This window comes from Peromyscus maniculatus, chromosome 6 (genome assembly GCF_049852395.1).
Source record: "Peromyscus maniculatus bairdii isolate BWxNUB_F1_BW_parent chromosome 6, HU_Pman_BW_mat_3.1, whole genome shotgun sequence".
Classification (NCBI taxonomy): Eukaryota; Metazoa; Chordata; class Mammalia; order Rodentia; family Cricetidae; genus Peromyscus; species Peromyscus maniculatus.
In genome coordinates, this window is record NC_134857.1 from 67,863,940 (window position 1) to 67,883,447 (window position 19,508).

A 19,508-nucleotide genomic window follows, 5' to 3' on the forward strand; every position below is an offset into this window, starting at 1 on the left:
ACTAGATATCCATATCACCACCATGTTGTCTAAACAGAAGCTGATGGCCTCCATTCCCTACAAAAGGTAGAGAAGAGAAGGAGAAAGGAATCTATGAAGAGCGACAAGTCACGTGATCTATAGTCAACAAATTAAAGGTTGTTTGTTTGTTTGTTTGTTTGTTTGTTTGTTTGTTTGTTTTAAGATAGGGTCTCACTATGTAGCTCTGGGTGTCCTGGAATTCACTAGGTAGACCAGACTGGCCTTGAACTCACAGATATCTGCCTGCCTTTGCCTCCCAGGTGCTAGGATGCCACCCTGCCCAGTGCATGGGTGTGGACTTCCTTTGTTAGAGTCTTATGGACAAAAAAAGTTGGGGCAAAAGAGAAAATGTGGAGACAGGCTGGGCCTAGAGGTTGGAGATGGCATGGTGGACAAAGTCAAGTAGACAGAGGGGACTGGGCTGGTGTCCAGGACGTGCTTCCTGTTCCCATCGGGAGCTTGTGAGTAGATACATCTGGGTGGGAAGGTTGGATATGGCATGGTAGAGTCCTGTGGTTCGGGGGACAGGTAGGGAGAGGATCCTACCCCAAGCCTAGAGTTCCTTTGCAATGAAGATGTGGAAAACCAGATTAGGCTGGTATACTGGTTGAAAGACCAAAGCTAAATCTTCTGGATCGTGGAAAAGGTATAAATAGGGATGTGGTGGTCTGAATGAAAATGGTCCCCATAGACTCATAGGGAGTGGCATCTTTGGAGATGTGGCCTTTTTGGAGTAGGTGTGGTTTTTTGGAGGAGAACATGGGAAGTCTGGGTACATAGTAGGGTTGTGGAGGAAGCCCAGAATTGATCTATGCATGGTTTCAGGTAGAACAAGTCCTGACGGAAGCCTAGGTGTTGGCTGCAATGCAGGCACGAGTCTTTGGTCTTTTGTTTTCCTTTTTCAATCTTTCAGGCCCAATGCCTTGAAAACAGTTTTGTTTGTAACTAGAGTTCAAGACCCGAAACATGGCCCCTGTTCAACATACCAGAGTCAGCCACTTACCCAAAAGAAAGCAAACAAAACAGCTATTTGGAGAAGGCACAAAGCTCTGCAGCCTGCCTTCATGGTGCTGGCATGAGTTTTAACTTTAAAGAGAGAAAGAATTGAAGCAGGGATGAGAAGCATGCATAAGTAAGCCATCTTGGCCAAAGTGTGTTCCAGTTGCTAATTCTCTAGGTTGTGATTCACCAATGTGTCCTAAAAAAAAGTCCTTATGGCTCAAGGGAGCAATCTTGTCCCCCATGAGATGATTGCTCCTATTTGGGCAATTTCATCATGAGGTGTTATGGAATATTAATCTAAGATGTGCTATATCTTTTATGCTGTGGAATATTTGCTTAGTGATGCAAAGATGTGTTGAATTCTTTTATGGTGCATTTGTTTAATTCTGTGAAGCTGTGTTACTTTGCCTGTCTAAAACACCTGATGGTCTAATAAAGAGCTGAACAGCCAATAATGAGGCCGGAGAGAAAAATAGGTGGGCCTGGCAGGCAGAGAGGATAAATAGGAGGGGGAGAGAGAGAGCAAGAAAGGGAGGACACCAGGGGTCAGCCACTGAGCCACACAGCCAGTCAGGGAGTAAGAAGGAAAGAAAGAGATATAGAATAAAGAAAAGTAAAAGCCCAGAGGCAAAAAGGTAGATGGAATAATGTAAGTTAGCACAGCTGGCTAGAAACAAGCCAAGCTAAGGCCAGGCATTCATAAAAGTAAGAATAAGTTTTTAACTTATTTATTTTTTATTTACTTATTTAATATAAGTTATTACTGTATTTGTTTGGGAGCTGAGTGGCAGGCCCCCAAAGAGCAAAAAGTTTAAAAAAAAAAAAACTACAATGGAGTGATCTCTTGCAGATTCTGCTGTTCCTGGAATCCCAGATGTATACAGATTTTGGATCTTGATAGGAGTGTAAACAGGGCATTGTAAAAGTTGACAGCAAGATGATTTGATGGCTCTTATCTTTGCTCCTTCAGTCTTGAGGTGATTCTCCAGCCTCAGCCTCCATGTCCAGAATTATAGCTATGCATCTCCTGCCTGCTCAGACAGATGATCTTGGGTAATCAGCACGGCTCTGTGCAGAGTTAAGCACAGAGTCTGGCCCAAAGTTTAAAGCAGAGGGAAAAAGACCAGTGCAAAATGGAGGCAGGAACGTCAGGCTTTCACTCAGCTCTGAGGGGCCTTACAGGCCTGAGTGAGGAGCCAGTGCTTTCCATCAAGAGCGATTTCTAAGTGTCTATTATGGACTCCCTTTAATAGATTTCTCCTGCTAAATAGCATCCAGAAATGGAAAACTCTCCGTTTTGTCACCAAAGCTATCTATTTAAAATGAGGCCAAAGAGCTCTGTTCATTCAACAGTTCCTATTTCACAAATGTGCACCATACAGTCCACTAAAATGCATGAAATTCACTGAAAGTTCATAATTGGCTGGGCTTTTTTTCTTTTAATATAACAGTCAAAGCCTTCACAACCGTTCAGTTCATGAGATCTTACTGTTTTGTTTCCTTTATTTTTCAATTTTCATGCGAGCATGTATCATAGGTTGAGCGTTTCCCCCACCCTGTGACTCAGTGCTTCCTTCTCTAGTCAGTCCCCTTTGTTCCCCAGACAGTTTCGCTTCCACTTCCGTGACACATATAAATGTAATTTATGCATCTCTATAAAATCTAGGGATCACAAATATGATTATCTTCATTTACAGCCATTTTCCAGCCAATGACATCATTTTGTATTCCTTATGACTAGAAAAAAAACCATTGCATATAGACACCACATTTTCTTTATCTGTTCATCTGTTGTTAGATGCCTGGTTTGGTTCCGTAACTTAGCTGTGGTGAGAAGTGCTGCAATAAACACTGGTGACAAGTCTCTCTAGGATATGTCCATCTGGGGGCCTCCTGGTAAACACCTAGGAGTGATGTAGCTGGATCATATACAAGCCCTACTTTCAGTTTTTTGAGAGCGCTCCTTACTGACTAGTCTACACAGCCGGGCTAGTCTACAAGCCGGCTAGCAATGTATAAGAATTCCCTCTTGTCCACATCCTCGCCAAATGTGATTGTCATATTTTTAAAAATGTATATATGGGTACTTTACCTGCATGTTGATGCACCGTGTGTGTGTACAGTGCCCACGGACACCGAAGAAGGGCATTCGATCCCCTGGAACTGGAGTTAGAAATGGTTGTGAGCCGTAATGTGGGTGCTGATAATGGAACCCGGGTCCTTTGGAAGAGTACGAGTTGTTTACTGCTGATCCATCTTTCCAGCCCTGCTATTTGTCTTCCTAATGGCTGACTTTCTCTCTGGGGTGAGGAGGTGGGCTCTCGGTGTAGTCCTGGTTTGCATTTCCTCAAAGCTTACTGAGGTCGAATGATTTTAATATGTTTACTGGCCATCTGCATTTCTTCTTTTGAGAACCGTCTCATATCATTTTATTAGGCCACTTGTTCATCGGGTTGTGGGTCTTCTCCCAGGCTCTTAAATGTGACACGTAGCTAGGAATGTGGTTTTGGTGACAGAGAGCTTGTCAAATGCTTGGCATAAACCACGTTGTATTTGCATAGAACCTTTTAGTTCTCGAAACTGTTTGTCCCTTTTAAAAATAAGGATTTCGTTTGGTTTCCTGAATCTGGCTGATGAGAACCTTAGCTCACTGGGGATTAAAGACTCCTCCCATACAACAGTCAAATTTGTTTTTCTGAACGTGCATCCTACTCCACAGTACCGCACACTCCTGAGCTGGTTCAACACTCCCAATCAAGGATCACCTCCTCTGTTTTCCATGGTTCTGCCAAGAACCATTAGGAAACAAGGTTTCACCTGAGGTCCCCAGGCCAGGCAGCATCTCAAGCAATGCCCATGAATGATAAAGAGTTTTCCCCACATTATTCCTCTCATCACAAAACCAACTCTTTTCATATTTTAAATGAAAACTGGCAATAAAACGCCATGCACGGTTTTAGGGCACACCCAGGACCTCCAGGGGCCTCTGCTTAGTGACAATTTGCTTGGAAAGGAGCCCCCAGCCCAGAAGAGGCATGCACACTAACAACTCTCCTTCCTCAGGGGAGAACCCCAGGCCAGTGTGGCTCCCTCCAGCTCAGACTCCAGAAGTCTAGCTGGACCCCTCTCCACAGGATAGCTTCAGAGGCAGTGTGACCTCCCGTGTTCCGGGTGCCACGCCCTCACGTCTCTGCTCCAGGACAAGTTTCCACATCTGTCTCCATCCCTTTCCGCTTCGTCCCCAGTCCCTTCCTGTTGACAGAGAATAGGGGCCTGTTGGCGGATCATCCCGTTTGCAGCCTAGAGTCCCCTGGCTTGGATCCTCAGCCTCCTCTTCACCACAAGATAGTTGTCTCTCCCCCCATCCTGAATCTGTAAATTATAACAGAATGTGGACTCTTTCTCTGGGTTTCCCAAAGACATCAACTCTACCAGCCCTTCCGGGATGAAGGGCTCCAGTTCTCCCACCGCCCTCCCTTCCAAGGAGCCCAGGAGCCCACTAAGGAAGCTGATGATACCCAAGGACCCAGAAGCCCAGCCGAGGTGGGGATGTCCCGAGTGGACCCCAGCTGCTGTTCAGACACAGAGGGAGCATTACCAAGACAACCTAAGAGAGGGAGGAAAGGGTCCGTGCTGGAAGGCCTCCAGGACAACGGTGGAGCTCCAAGCAACTGTGGGGGGAGAAGGGAGGGCAGGAAGCACTCTGCCCTTTCTGTCACACAGGACACAGTACGCCTGCCAAAAGCAACTGCCGAGGATGGACAAGCAGCCTGGCCCTGGGAGCACACCCCCGACTCGGGAACTGTAACTCAGTCCCATCTCTGCGCCTGTCCCTCCTCCCCCGAGACAGCCGCTCTTCCCCAGGACCTCAGCTACTCAGTACCAGCCTGTGACGAGGCACAGGGCCTTACAGCCCACTGGGCAAAACCCTAATGAGTCCGTGACTTTCCCTGTCCCCTGCCTCAGTCAACGTGACAATTTCTTTTTCTGATTTTCCAGAAATATCAACCGAGTTGAGAAGGGAGTCGAAGAGGAAGCTGTGGGTGGGAAGGGTTCTCTGTAGACGGCGTTAACGCTCAACTCCACAGCCAAAGTACTTACCGCTAACCTCTGACACTGGCGCTAACCGTCCTCTGTGTGGACTCAGGTCAAGACAAGGCCCCCAAAGAGACTGGTAGGCTCCTGACAGCCCCAGAGCCGGCAGCTGCCCTGTGAACCACTGCCAGCTCCATCCTGCTGCCCGGAGGGTGAGAGAGAGCCACACTGCTCCTGGCCACAGCAATGTGGACCCAGGCTCCCCACCTTGGCTGAGGTGAGGCACAGGCTCTTCCCACCTGGACACCCCACGACAAACCTGCAGGGGCAAGCATGCCATGCTAACCCTGAGCAGTGACCCTCCCCCTCCTAACAAAGCGACGCCTGTGGCTGCCCAGTCAGAGTGCCCCAGCCTTGGGTCTGCATGACCAGGCCTGGCCCTGCCCCCAGGGAGTCGGGTCTCCTGGCCCTAAACCATTTTAGGGACATGATGACACCTGCCCATTCAAGAGGCCAAGTGAGCAACAAACACCACGTGGGAGCCAAGTTTCTTCAAAGAAACTTGAGAACGAGCATGTGGGAATCATGGTTTTGCTGTTCAGAAAAAGCAATCAAAATGGAATCTGCAGGGGGATTAAAGAGGATAGAGGGGAGGGGGAAGGGAGGAATGGAAGAAGGAGGAGAAGGAGGAGAAGGAAGAAGGAGGTAGGAAAGGAAGGAGAGGCACGGGCCGCTGTGTAGTATCGCCATGCTGGGTTGCACTTTGCAGCTGAAAGTCTGAGCAGCAGATAAGAAGCATCCCGTCAAAAAATTAGGTGGCTATAGCTGTGTGGGTTTATTTCTGGGCACACTAGTCTATCTGGTTGGTTTATGTGCATTTTGTCAACTTGACACAAGATAGCGTCATCTGAAAGGTGGGAACTTCCGTGGAGAAAATGTCTCCTCTTCTTGATTGATGACTGGTGTTGGAGGGCCCAGCCCGCTGTGGGTGGTATCACCATGGGTAAGTGGCTCTGAGGTGTTTAAGAACACAAGCCGAGTAAACCAGGAGGAGCAAGTCAGAAAGAGCACTCCTCCATGGCTTCTGCTTCAGTGCTTGCTCTAGGGTCCTGCCTTGAGTTCCCTGAATGATGGTCTACAGGCTACATGATGAAATAAGCCCTTTCCTCCTCCAGTTGATTATGGTTGGTCTTATCATAGCACTTGAAACCCTAGGACTGTTTACATTTATGTTTTTGTGACAGATCCATGCTGGTTTTGTTACTTTGTTTCTGTAATATAATTTGAGATAAGGTGTTGTGATGCCCTCACCATTGATTGCTTTTTCTTATTAGGAGGATTGCTTTGGCTATTCTGGATCATTCTTTTTTTTTTTTTTTTTTAAGAATATCTTTATTTGTTGACAATTACACACTTGTATACAATGTCCACTCCCATGTCCTCACTTCCTCCAGACACCTTTTCCAACACACCCCCTCCCACCTTCATGGCTTCTTCTTTTGGGGGGTTGGGTAACCTCCTGAGTCCAGTTAGTGCTGCCTGGTATAATATTGACTGACCTTGTTGGCTTGATCCTGTGCAGGCAACCATAGCTGCAGTGAGTTCATGAGTTCAATGGCCATTTCACATCACAGGCCTCCTCCCAATCCATTCTTTCTGCCTCCTCTACCATGATAACCCCTGAGCCTGGGAAGCAGGGGTGATAGAGATTCCCATTTCGGGACGAGCACTCAGCAACCACTTATTCTCAGCACTTCGACCATTATGAGTCTCTTCATTAACTACTGTCCACTGCAGAAGCTCCTCTGGACAAGGTTGATAGCAGCACTAACCTATGGGTATACACAAATGTTTAGAAGGCAGTTTAACCACACATTCATTTAGAAAAGCAGTAATGGTAAGTTCCCTGCTAGGGCCTATGACCTCCAAAGTCATGAACTTTCGACCATGTTTGCAGTCCTAGGCATGAACCCCCTTCTTTGGAGCAGGCCTCAAGTCAAACCAGAAAGCTTTTGGCCATCCCTGTAACATTCGTGCCACTCTTGGTCCAGTGGGCACATCTCTCTCACCTGCCATGTCAACACTGTAGCATCAAGGATTCACTCCTGGGTAACACCATTGCTTCCCCCCACCCCAAAGCATCTTCCAGCGCTATAAAAGCTACCAGCAGGGAGAGATTTGTCACATCGGTTATGGCTTCATTTCTCTGTCTTGCAACTACAGTGTGGTGTGCCTTCAGCAACAGGGTCTTACGTCTCGTTACAGCGGGAGGCCAAGAGAAATAGCAATAGCCTATATTATTTAGGGTATCCTTCGGCCTTCCTGACCCCAATAATTCACAGAGAGGTATCCTGTTCTTGGCACTGAGATTTTCCTTTATGTCTCTCAAAAGAAGCATTGTCCACCCATGCAGGATACCTATTTTTAAACCCTTATTCTTTTTAATGTAACTTTTAATTAGCTTATAAAGTAGTGGGTTTCTAAAGGGCTTTTTACAGCTACATAAGTTTTGGTTAAAACACTCCCCACCTGTTCCCCAACCCCAATCCTCACTTAAACATTCATATGACATATGTTCTACAGTTTCCTCTCAGCTTTTAAGACTTCTTCTTCCTGTCTCAAAGGCCTTTTCTAGATTCTTGATCTCTATGGATGGCATTCCAAAGTAAAATACAATCCAAAAATTTGAAGATAAGGGCCACATATGATAGAGAGTTTGTGCTGTTTGTGTTGATGGGCTTGGATTACCTCCCTTAGTGTAACAGTTTTCAGTTTCATCCATTTACCTGAAAATGTCATGATTTCATTCATCTTTTACAGTTGAATAAAATTCCATTGCAGAGATACACCATATATTTATTATCAATCATCAATAGATAGCTATATAAGCATATTCCATTTCCTAGCTATTGTGAAAAGGAGTGTTAAAGGATATTTGTTTACACTGTGTGAAGATGTGTCATTGTTATTGGTTTAACAAAAAGCTGAACAGCCAATAGCTAGGCAGGAGAGGTTAGTGGGACTTCTGGGGGGAGAGAGGAACTCAGGGTTAGAATCTAGGCATGCAGGAGACACCAACAAGACACTAAGGAAGTCAGACATACATTACAGAGGATAGGTAACTAGCCACATGGCAGAATGTAGATTAATAGAATGTAGATTAACAGGTTAATTTAAGTTATAAGAGCTAGTTGGGAACATGCCTAAGCTAAAGGCCAAGCTTTCATAATTAATAAGTCTCCATGTCATTATTTGGGGGCTGGCTGTCCAAAGAAAGTCTGATGAGAAAGACCTCCTACATTTGGTGATCCAATGAGTGGCACAACCACACAGATGGAGAAGTCACACCAGCTGACCAATGGCCACAGGCACTGCCTGGGTCTCTCCAAGAGCACTCACAACAGTCTGCTGCTGCTACTCTCGGGGGCATGAGGCTAAGTTCTCACAGAACCCAGGGTGGTGGGGCCAGCATCCAGCACCATGTGCTAAGTGGAGACAAGCAGAGCGTAGCCTAGCTGGTTAAGGTTTGACTCATGTGGTTAGAGAAATGCTGCAGATGTCCCCTCCCCACAAAAGACCAGGTCAAGGCCAGGAAAACATGTGGACAGATACAGTATACTTAAAAATGTGCTTAGGTGCTAAAGAAAGAAAAGAAAATTGGTATAGACAGTCATATAAAAATTGTTTAATAAAGTCTTTAAAGAAAAAGTAATATAAGAAGAATAAGCTTGTAGATATAACCAACCGTCTTATTAAATAAGAAACACAGAAACAATGTAAAAGAGAAAGCCGAGAAGTCAGAGCTCAGAGCTAAAATCTCACCCTTCCTCCTGCTGTCCCAGCTTCGCGAAAAGAGAGCTACTTCCTGTCCGTTCGTATTTTTAAAGTATGTTGTTCTGCCTTCTCATTGGTTGTAAACCCAAACACATGACTGCCTCGTCACTGTCTGAATGTACAGCCCCCTAGGTCTTAAAGGCATATGTCTCCAATGCTGGCTGTATCCCTGAACACACAGAGATCTTATGGGATTAAAGGCGTGTGCCACCACCGCCACACTCTTGCTATGGCTCTAATAGCTCTGACCCCCAGACAACTTTATTTATTAACATACAATCAAATTAATATTTCAGTACAAATCAAAATAATATTTCAATACAATTAGATTACCACCACATAAGCTATGTAAGGATGGGAGATACACAGGGCATCTGGATTCTGTATGGTGCTTTGTTGACTTGAAATTTTAAAATACTAATGAACAAAAACCAGCAGCTGCTGAGAGATATTGGATTGTGGGAAAAACTACTGAGTTAAGCCAGCCTATATATTTTAAGAATGTCTTAACTTTAGAATGGAAGTCAGATGTGTTGTCTTGGGGGAGAGGTTATGCCTTTGCAATAGATTCCTTCAAAATTAATAAAGATCAGATTTGACCAGGAGAGACCTCCTGAAAATCTTAGTTACAGACATGAAGAAAGGAACCAAGAAAAACTACAAGACAGGTGACATATATGCTAATCCCTCAACATGGGAACATCTCTGAGACTGGATTAAACATGATAAATTTTGTTGTCTACAGAGTCCTCATGACTTATTATTATATGCCATCTTTTCATATGGCATGGATGGAGATTTATATTACAGATTGGTAATGCAGTCCAATCAAACTTATAAAGTAGACTGATGTCTTTTACCTGCTCAAACATAGAACAGAAAACCATCTTTAACTGACTTGTACACACCACACATTCCATATTTGTGTTGATGCAGAAATGTATGTTACCTTTAAAAGTTTATGTGCTTTCAGAACAAAAACCATCAATGAGGACAAGTAGCCCAGGTGATCCAGGCTTTCAGAATGCCTCTGTTACAGTTTCCTCAAAAATCTACATCCAGAACAACTTCAAAGTGACCAGCTCAGATGGTTCAGCCTCACAGACTACTCCAGCCAGGACTTCAGATAAGCCCTGAATTTTCCTATTACACAGAGACTGGAAAGAGCTAGCTCTCCCAGGACTTGACTATTATCCCAATTTTTCCAGGGTCCCCTAAAGATGCTATCACCCCCAGACAGTGGTAAGTAATTTTAAGAACACAGCACCCACATTTCCAAGAGGCAGGCTGGACAGTTTTTGGTCATTCAATGGTTATGGATGTTTGATTAGGGGGGTTGTTTGCAAATTGTGATTGGTTTAACAAAAAGCTGAACAGCCAATAGTTAGGCAGGAGAGGTTAGGTGGGACTTCTGGGGGTTGGAGGAGAGGAATTCAGGGTTAGAATCTAGGTGCAAAACACCGAGGAAGTTGGACATACATCATGGAGGATAGGTAACTAGCCACGTGGCAGAATGTAGATTAATAGAAACAGAATGTAGATTAAAAGATTCATGTTAATTTAAGTTGTAAGAACTAGTTGGGAACAAGCCTAAGCTAAAGGCTAAGCTTTCGTTATTAATAGTAAGTCTCTGTGTCATTATCTGGGGGCTAGCAGTTCAAAGAAAGTCTGACAAAAATGTCTGGCTACATAAGAGCAATGAACAAGGATGTATAAATATCCCTACATGAAAATATGGAGTCCTTCAGCTATGTGAATGATACAAATGTGTCATGTGATAGTTCTGTTTTTAGCTTCTTGAGGAACCTGCACAGAACAACAGTTTTGTAAGTTTCTTTTCTGAATTTTTCAACAAAGAAAATGGTATAACTATCTAGTCTTCAACCTTCTGAAATGTTTATTAGCAACTTGCATTACTTCTTTTGAGAACTTTATGTTCAGTTCTATGGCCCATCGTTTGCTTGATGCTTATTTTCTTGAGTTTCTTTTATGTATTCTTGCTATCTCTGTTTAGGAATTGCCTCTATCAGACTGGCCTGTAAGCAAGTCTGTGAGGGCATTTTCTTTATTACTGGTTGACGAGGGAAAGGCCATCTCACTGTGGTGGTGCCATCTGTAAGCAGAGGGCGTCCTGGATTGTGTAAGAAAGAAAGCTGAGAACTCCACGAGGAAAAAGCCAATAAACAGTGTGCCTCCATGGCTTCTGCTTCAGTCCTGCCTCAATGTTCCTGTCTTGAGTTCCTGTCCTGACTTCCCTTCATGATGGACTACAACTGTAAGCTGAAATAAATTATTTTCTCCCCAGGTTGCTTTTGGTCACAGCAATAGAAACCTAACTAGCACATAATCCTTTGTTGAATACACAGCTGAGAAATACTTTCATTCTGTAGGCTGTCACTTCACGTGATCGACAGCTTCCTTGGCTATACAAAAGTTTTTAGTTTTACAAAAGATCTTTATTGATTATTGACCTGATTTCCTGAGAGATAAGAATCATATTAAATGTCCTTACCTATAACTATATCTTGAAGTATTTTCCCTACATTTTCCTCTAGCAGTTTCAGCATTTTGGGTCTTACATTGAGGTCCTTAATCCACTTGGAATACATGTTTGTGTATGATGAGAAATAGGAATAAGTTCCGGTCTATATCTATATGTAGATATTCAATTTTCCCAACACCATTTCTTGAAGATGCCACTTTTCTCCCCTATGTATTTTTTGGCATCTTTGTCAAAAAGTGGAGTAGCTGTAGTTGTATGGTTTTGAGCCAGCACCATGCTATTTTTATTACTATGGCTCTGTTGTATAACTTGAATCGGGAATGGTGATACCTCCAGCAGTATTTCTTTTGCTCAGGATTGCTTTGGCTATCCAAGGTCTTTTAAATTTCATATGAATTTTAAAACTGTTTTTTCTACTTCTGTGAATAATCACAAAGGAATTTTCATCAAAATTGCATTGATGAAAAGATATCTATACATTGCTTTTGGTAATCACAATATTGAATCTTCCAAGCCAGAAGCATAAGAAGTCTTTCCATCTGATAGTGTCTTACTCTGTTTCTTTCTCCAGTGTTTTCAAGTTTTCATTATAAAGGTCTTTTACATCATTGGTTGAGTTTATCCCAATGGTATAATTTGGGGGATAGTGTGAATATTATTGCTTCCCTGAATTCTTTTTTTTTTTTTTTTTTTTTTTTTTGGTTTTTCGAGACAGGGTTTCTCTGCGTAGTTTTGCGCCTTTCCTGGAGCTCACTTGGTAGCCCAGGCTGGCCTCGAACTCACAGAGATCCGCCTGGCTCTGCCTCCCGAGTGCTGGGATTAAAGGCGTGCGCCACCACCGCCCGGCTCAAGCTATGTTCTTCTTATTCAATGTTTCTTCAGGACTTTTAACATCAAGGGATTTTAGATCTTGTCACAAGCTTCTTCTGCATCTACCAAGATGACCATATGCTTTATGTGCAAGAGCCTATTTACTTAATTTATAATATTTTTTGATTTATTATATTCCAAGTCATCCCTGAATTTCTGGGATAAACTCAACTTGATCATGGTAATGATCTTTCTGATGTGTTCTTGAATTTGATTTGAAAGTATTGTATTAAGAATTTCTACAAAAAAAAAGAATTTTTGCATCTAATATTGTCAGGGAAATTGGTTTGTAATTTTCATATTTTGGTGAATCTTTATTTTTTGGTGTCAGTTTCATTAATGAGTTTGGTAATGTTTCTTCCTTTCCTGTTTTTTAGCATAGTTTAAGAAGCATTGGTATTAATTCCTTGAAGGCCTGATAAAATTCATCAGAGAATCCATTTGGATGCAGACTCCTTTTATTTGGGAGATTTTTAATTTCTGCTTATTATAGATTATTTTCATTTGAGTCTAGGAATTTTTATTTCCTTCTTGATTTTTCTCATGGGCCCATTCATCATTCAGTACTGTGTTGTTTGATCTAATGAGTTTGTGCTCCAGGGTTCCTCTTCCTGTAGATTTGTAGCCTATTCCCTAAATAGGACATTAAATATTACAGCTGTTGTAGCTGGGCTGTTCTCACCCAAGAGGAGGCCAGGAGGAGGTCTTTATGGATTTGAAGTTCTTATTAAGTCACCCAGACCCGGTCCGGGGCATACACTCTTGTGACTACTAGTCTAGAGACAGGCCTGAGCTCAGTGAGCACCTTCTTTATTTGGGTGACCTTTCATGGTGTTGAAATCATCCACTATGACCACTAATTGACCTTTTACATCTATTAGTGTTTCTTTTATGAAACTGGGAGCCCAACATTTATATATATATATAAATTTATATATATATATATATGTATGTATGTGTGTGTTTACTTAAATATATATCAAGAAACTATAGCAATTGCATATATAATTATGTAATATAGTATATTATATATTTAAATATATAATATTGTATATATTTAATACCATAGTAATATATATATATATATATATATATGATTGCTATAGCGTCCTGATTAACAGTTCCCATCATTAATATTTAGGGATATTATTTCTTCTGACTAATTTGGGTTTGTAGTCTACTTTCTTAACTGTTAGGAGACTTATGCCAGCTTGTCTCATGCCTTGCATTCTCCTGACAGGCTGACTTCCATCCTTTGACTCTCAGTCTCTGTGTCCTTACCAGTGAGGGGTGTTTCTAGAGGACGGACAGGGGAATCTATTGTTTAACCTAGTCTACCGATCTGCACCTCCTTGTTGCTGAGTTGAGGTTATTTACAGTTAAGGTTGTTGTTGAGAGATGGTAATTTCTATCATTTTATTGATGACTTTCTGGTTGCTTGTATTTTTTTGTTTCTTTCCTTTCTCAACTATTAGTGGTAAGGGTTGATTGAACAGTGTTTGACACATTGATTTCTCTCTTAGATCTCCTTTGTTCATCTAGTCCTTTCATGAACTGTTTCCAGTGCTCTCACGATTGAGGCTACCTTCTTTTCTCCTCTATGCTTAGGATTCCTTACACATTTTCCACAGTAATTCTTGGTGGTCACGAATGGTTTTATTTGTGTTTGTTTTAAAAGTCCTCACTTAACCATTAATTTTTAATGATTGCTTTTCTGGATATAGCAATCTAACTTAGTGACTATTTACTTTCAAGGCCTTAAATATATTACCCCATGCTTCCCCAGATTTTAGGAGCCTCTGATGTTATTCTGATGGGTTTGCCTTTGTGGAGGGATTGGCATTTTTCTCTTACGTTCCCCCTTTGTTTTGACATCCTAATTACAACACACATGGAGAGGTTCTTCTCTGGTCATGTTTTTGTCTGATCTTTTCTAGTTCGATGTCTATTCCTTTATCTAAATTTCAAGGAACCTCATTATTGTTGTCTTCCATTTCTGCTAAGCGTAGCGCTGGGTATTGTACAGCGCAATTAGGCGAGAAACATAATGTGCATTCAAATTAGAAACAATGGGGTGAAATTATCTGGTTTTGCATATGACACCCTTTTGTGTGTAGAAAATGCTAATATTTGCATTTTTAAAGATCCTGCTACAATTAATTAATAAATTCAGAAAAGTTGCGAAATGAAAAATCAGTTGCTTCTAAGAGACTGACATGCTGCCCACTGTGCTAAAGGGTGACCAGTTATTTCTATGGTCCAAAATTTATATGAAAAAGAAGTAAACAATGACATTTGTGAAATCAGTAGCACACAAAAGAATAAGCTTAAGCAAGGCAATCAAAGACTGGAACACTGAAGATACAATGAAGTGCTAAGTGAATTAAAGTAGAAAAATAAATGGAGAAATCTTTAAAATATTATGATTGTGGACTATGGTGGCTATTCTTGATTGTCAACTTGATTATATGTAGAATTAGCGGAAACCCAAATGGCTGGACACACCTATAAGGGTTTTTTTTTTTTCTTAATTAAGTCATTTAAAATGGGAAGACCCATCTTCAATCCAAATCCCTTGAGGTGAAAAGATTCACCTTGACCCTGGGCCACACCTTCTGCTGGCATTTGTCGCTGTGGTGTATTATCAGCTGCTTCTATACCTCTGCCCAGGGCCTCCATATACTGTGCTGTCCACATACTCATGGATGTGAGACCATCCGCTGAGGCATGGTCATGTGACCAGGGTCCATACACCCGTAAAGACAGCTGACTCTCCCTCCCCGGCCACTATCAGCTATCAAAAGCTCCTCAGCTAGGGATGGGGGCTCAAGAGCCCCTCCCCACTCTGTGCTGGGCTGCTCATTGGCTCCATCTCGTACAGTTCTTATGCAAGCCACCACAGCTGCCGTGTGTTCATGAATCCAGTAGTCCAGTTGTCTCCAGGAGACATCGTTTTTTCCCTGCTCCTCCAGGACGGCTGGCTCTTAGAGTCTTTCTGCTCCCTCTTCTACAACTATTCTTGAACCGTGGGGGAGGTTCAAGAGCACCCAACAGACACTTATTCCCTGTACTTCAGTTGTGAGTTTCTGCATTAAGTTTCTGCACGAGGTGAGTTCACTGCACAGTCTGATGGGGTCTGAGAGCTGCACTAATCAATAGGAATAGGTAGGAATTTCCTCCTATAAAATGCCCCCATTTTAAAGGAGGAAAAGGCAATCTGTTCAAAAGCAGAAGGAAATACATGCTAAGAGAGTACTTGCTTTCCAATACAACAGCACTATTGTGGGATTCACAAGAATTAAGTTTAACTGTATTAATTTCTCCCGGCAACTCTTAACTCTTCCTTTCAATGGCCTTGGGAAAGAATTAGGTACTACTCAGAGTCCCTCAGGGTAGGACTAAGGTTAGGGTTACAATATGACTGTGAAAGACAGTTCTAAAGCAATGCTTCTTCGCCTCCCTAAGCTTTACCCATGTAGTTCTCCCCTGTCTGTCTGTCTGTCTCCCCTGAGGAGTTCAGTCTCAAGGCACTTGGGATCCAGATGAATTAATTCATTTTCCATTTCCATTACACTAAACTGTGTAATCCTAAACAGACCCTTGATGGAAAATGAGTCTGGTAAATAAAGAGTTCCCTTTAAGATCTGCCGGGCCGATGAAATAAATGAGGTGGAAAAGCAGTTCTCACAGCTCAACATGCAACAATGGAACACCTGACTTTCCATCTTCCAGGACCAGATGCTGAGCCAAAGGCATGCAATGTCGCCATCTTGTGGCTTCTCTCAGAATTGCCCAAAAAGCAAAGTGATTGGAGGTCTACAAGGAACCTGTTAGGAGTGTCTGGGGATGCAGTCTGGAGTTATGAGAGTCAAAACTATGATTTATGAGAAGCCAAACAGTATCACAGATATAGATTGACCCCTGTAAGTCACTGCAAAACTGACTTGTTTTCACAATGATCTGCTGTTCGACCCCAGAGACAAAATCATCTAAATACCAATGTCCTCAACTGTACAGTGAAGACAATGGTCCCGAGAGCATTTACGAAACACTCACGGGGTATCAGTTGCCCTTCCCATCGTTCTTAACCCCTCTTCCCTTTCCCAGATGCCATTAAATAACACCTCCTGCCCTCAGTAGCTCTGGCCACATCGTCTCAATTCTCGGGGGAGCTATGAAATGTGCCCCAGTACCCTACATCTCTTAAAAGGGGGTTCTCAGTTTCCAATCTCTTAATGCTTCAGATCCAAACCTCTAAAATTTCCTATTATTTAGTAACGGATTTGGTGGCATCCTCCTGACAAATTTAAGTCAAGAGCCCCTGAGGAAAACGGCATACTATGCGGTGTCTCTATGCTATCCTCAGCCTCCTGATTTGAGTGAGAATGTCTCCCACAGGCTGGTGGGTTCGCATTGCTGGTCCCCTGTTGCTAGCACTGTTTGGGAGGCTGTGGAACCTTGAAGATGTAGAACCTTGCTGGAGCAGCACATCCCTGGAGGTGGGCTTTAAGAGTGCAGCCTTGCACGCTTCTAGTTCACTCTCAGCTTCCGGTTTGAGGTTGAGGATTTGATTGCCTCAGCTTCCTGCTCTGGCTACCAATGGCCTCTGCCTCTTGCTCCATTAAGAACCAGAAGCCAAAATCAATGCTTTCTTCCCTAAGTTACTTCTGGTCATGGCATTTTTATCACAGCAACAGAAAACTATCTACCACAGAAGTCGTCAGTACGAAAGACTGGGTACCGCTGTGAAGAACTTACCCATGTTTTTGAAGGAATGTGGAAGATTGGGAAGTTTGGACTAGAACGTGGTAGACTGCTCTAACAGAGCTTAACGGGTCACTGGCAGGAGCTTGGAAGTCAATAGTGCTGAGGACAGTGCAGATGGAGGAGGCAGATGGCCCCTTTACGCTGCCTCTAGGATGATCCCGTAATTCTCCTAATGCTGTCCCACTTCCTACCTGGATCACAGACCCACGGACTCAAGCTTTCTCTCCCAACGAAACCCATTTGTGTCGGCTCCTTTCCTGGACCACCCTACCTCCCCACCTCTTCTCTGATCTGTAAGTGATAAGAGGATGCGTGTCATGTCTTCTGAGCAACAGACGGCTTTCTCACACTTCCGGGAAGGATTCATCAAAGCATCCGAAGATGGAGTGTCCGGATTCTGTTTCCTGGACAACCCCCTCACTATGTACGTACGGTACATACATGTAAGGACACAACTGAAAATGGAGCTTTGTCCGGCTTCCTGTGAAAAGTCCCTGTGTTTACTACTTTCTCCGTGGTGACAAAATACTTCACAGAAACAACTCAAGTGTGGAGAGGCTGCATTTTGGCTCCCAGCTCCAACACCATCACAGCGGGGAAGGCATGCATGGTGGCAGGAACTGGAGGCAGCTGATCACCCGTGTCCACAGTCGGGAGGCTGAGAGCAGTGAGTGCTGGTGCTCAGTTCACTTTCTCCTTTATATTCAGTCCAGGACTCCAGCCCATGAAACGGTGCCATCCACAACCTCCATTTAGGGAGGTTCCTCCCACCTCAATGAACTGGACTTACAAAATCCTTCCCAGCCATGCTCAGAGGTCTGTCTCCAAGGTGATTTTAGACCCTGTCAAGTTGATACCAATACAAAACATCATAGCCACTAATCCCACTCATGAGGCCTCCACCCAAGTGTGACTTCACACCCCCAAAGGACCCACTTTCAATGGCCTCCACGCTGGAGATCATGTCTCATTATATGAATATGGAGGGGGTATAAAACAATTTATACCAATTAGCAAATCTTCAAATGCTATTACTTGTTAGATGGTCTTTTCTCTTCTGACACTTCATTGTCCTCTCTACCCTTCTGTTCACCAGTGTTTTCTCTTTGTTGTAAAAGCTCCTTATATTATGAAAATTAGCTACCTGTCTGCCCTGTATGTTAGAAATGTAAAGAGTGTTTCTGGGCAAAAGACCCAGTTCCCAGAGTCCTAATTCAAAGTGTTAGGCTTGGCCACCCAACACCATACACCAATTGAAGAACTAAGTAAAGGGCAGAAAGCAAGACTTCATCGGAGTTCACATTGGAGAAAGGAATGGATATGGGGTGAGGTGACCCTCCGTCTGTTTCCAGAGTACCGACATGAGCTTTAAGTTGAAAAAAACTGGGAAGAGGCTACGAGTGAAGAACTCAGCAGAGCCAGTCAAGGTGCGGTCTGGTCCTTCACTGTCTCAGGTCCTGTTCTGCAAGGTGATCCTAGGAAGGCTCTGTGGCTTGCGAGGACATCAGGTTCTCAGGAGGACCAGAACAGCCACACCATCATAGACAATTGGCCTTCCCCAAGGGCTGGCCTGCCCTGTGAGGCTCTGCTGGTCCCAGAATCCCAGTCTGTTTAGGGCACTAACAGACTTCCCGATGCCTCTTGGGTCTCTACAACAGAACGTTGTGGAGAGCGGGCAGTTAGATACCTCTTCCTCTTACCTGTGTGTCTGAACCTTGAAAAAGAGTGGGTGAGCATCCCCAGCTCGTGGGCAGAGTCCCCTTACGTCTACAGGCAGAGGTGAGAGGGCGACCCAAAGCAAAGGAAACAGATGGAAAACTTTGCATCTTCCTTTAGCTACCCTGTGGGCCCAAGCGCCAAGCCAGAACTTTTAACCAAAGCAGCTTCTAAGGACCCGTAATTAATATTGAACACACAGTCCAAGCACTGTGTTTAGAGCTTGCCATCCCCTCCAGGGCCTTAAAGGGCTCTAACTCATCTGTGACTACAGGGCGGGTCCAGTGGCAGGGACCTACGTACCGGTGTAGGCAGACTAGCAGGTGGGGCAGCTTCCCAGTCCTCAACATCTATTGTTCCCCCAGGGACTACCAGGCCCCTACTGTAACCTTCCTGACAGGAATTATTAAGACATTCTAAAGACACCCTCGTGCCCCTCCCTTCACCTATTGAAACAAAGAAACCGAAGCGACTGGAATTTCCCAGGAACTTCATAACGAAAGGAAGAAAAGGCTAGAACTCTGGCCAATCAGAAGAGAGGTTTCCCACAGTTCTCCCAGCTTGTCGGATAACCTTTCCGTAGACCGGAGCAGGGCAAAGGTGACAAGCTGGCCCACACATTGACTGGGACCACCGAGCGCATGCCCCTTGCCTCTACCTAACTTAAACCTCCTGCTAGGACCCCAAATATGGACTTAGAAAGTCACGAGAGCTTTGTTTCTCTTCCCAGTGTGGCCACATTAAATAAACCTCTTTTTCT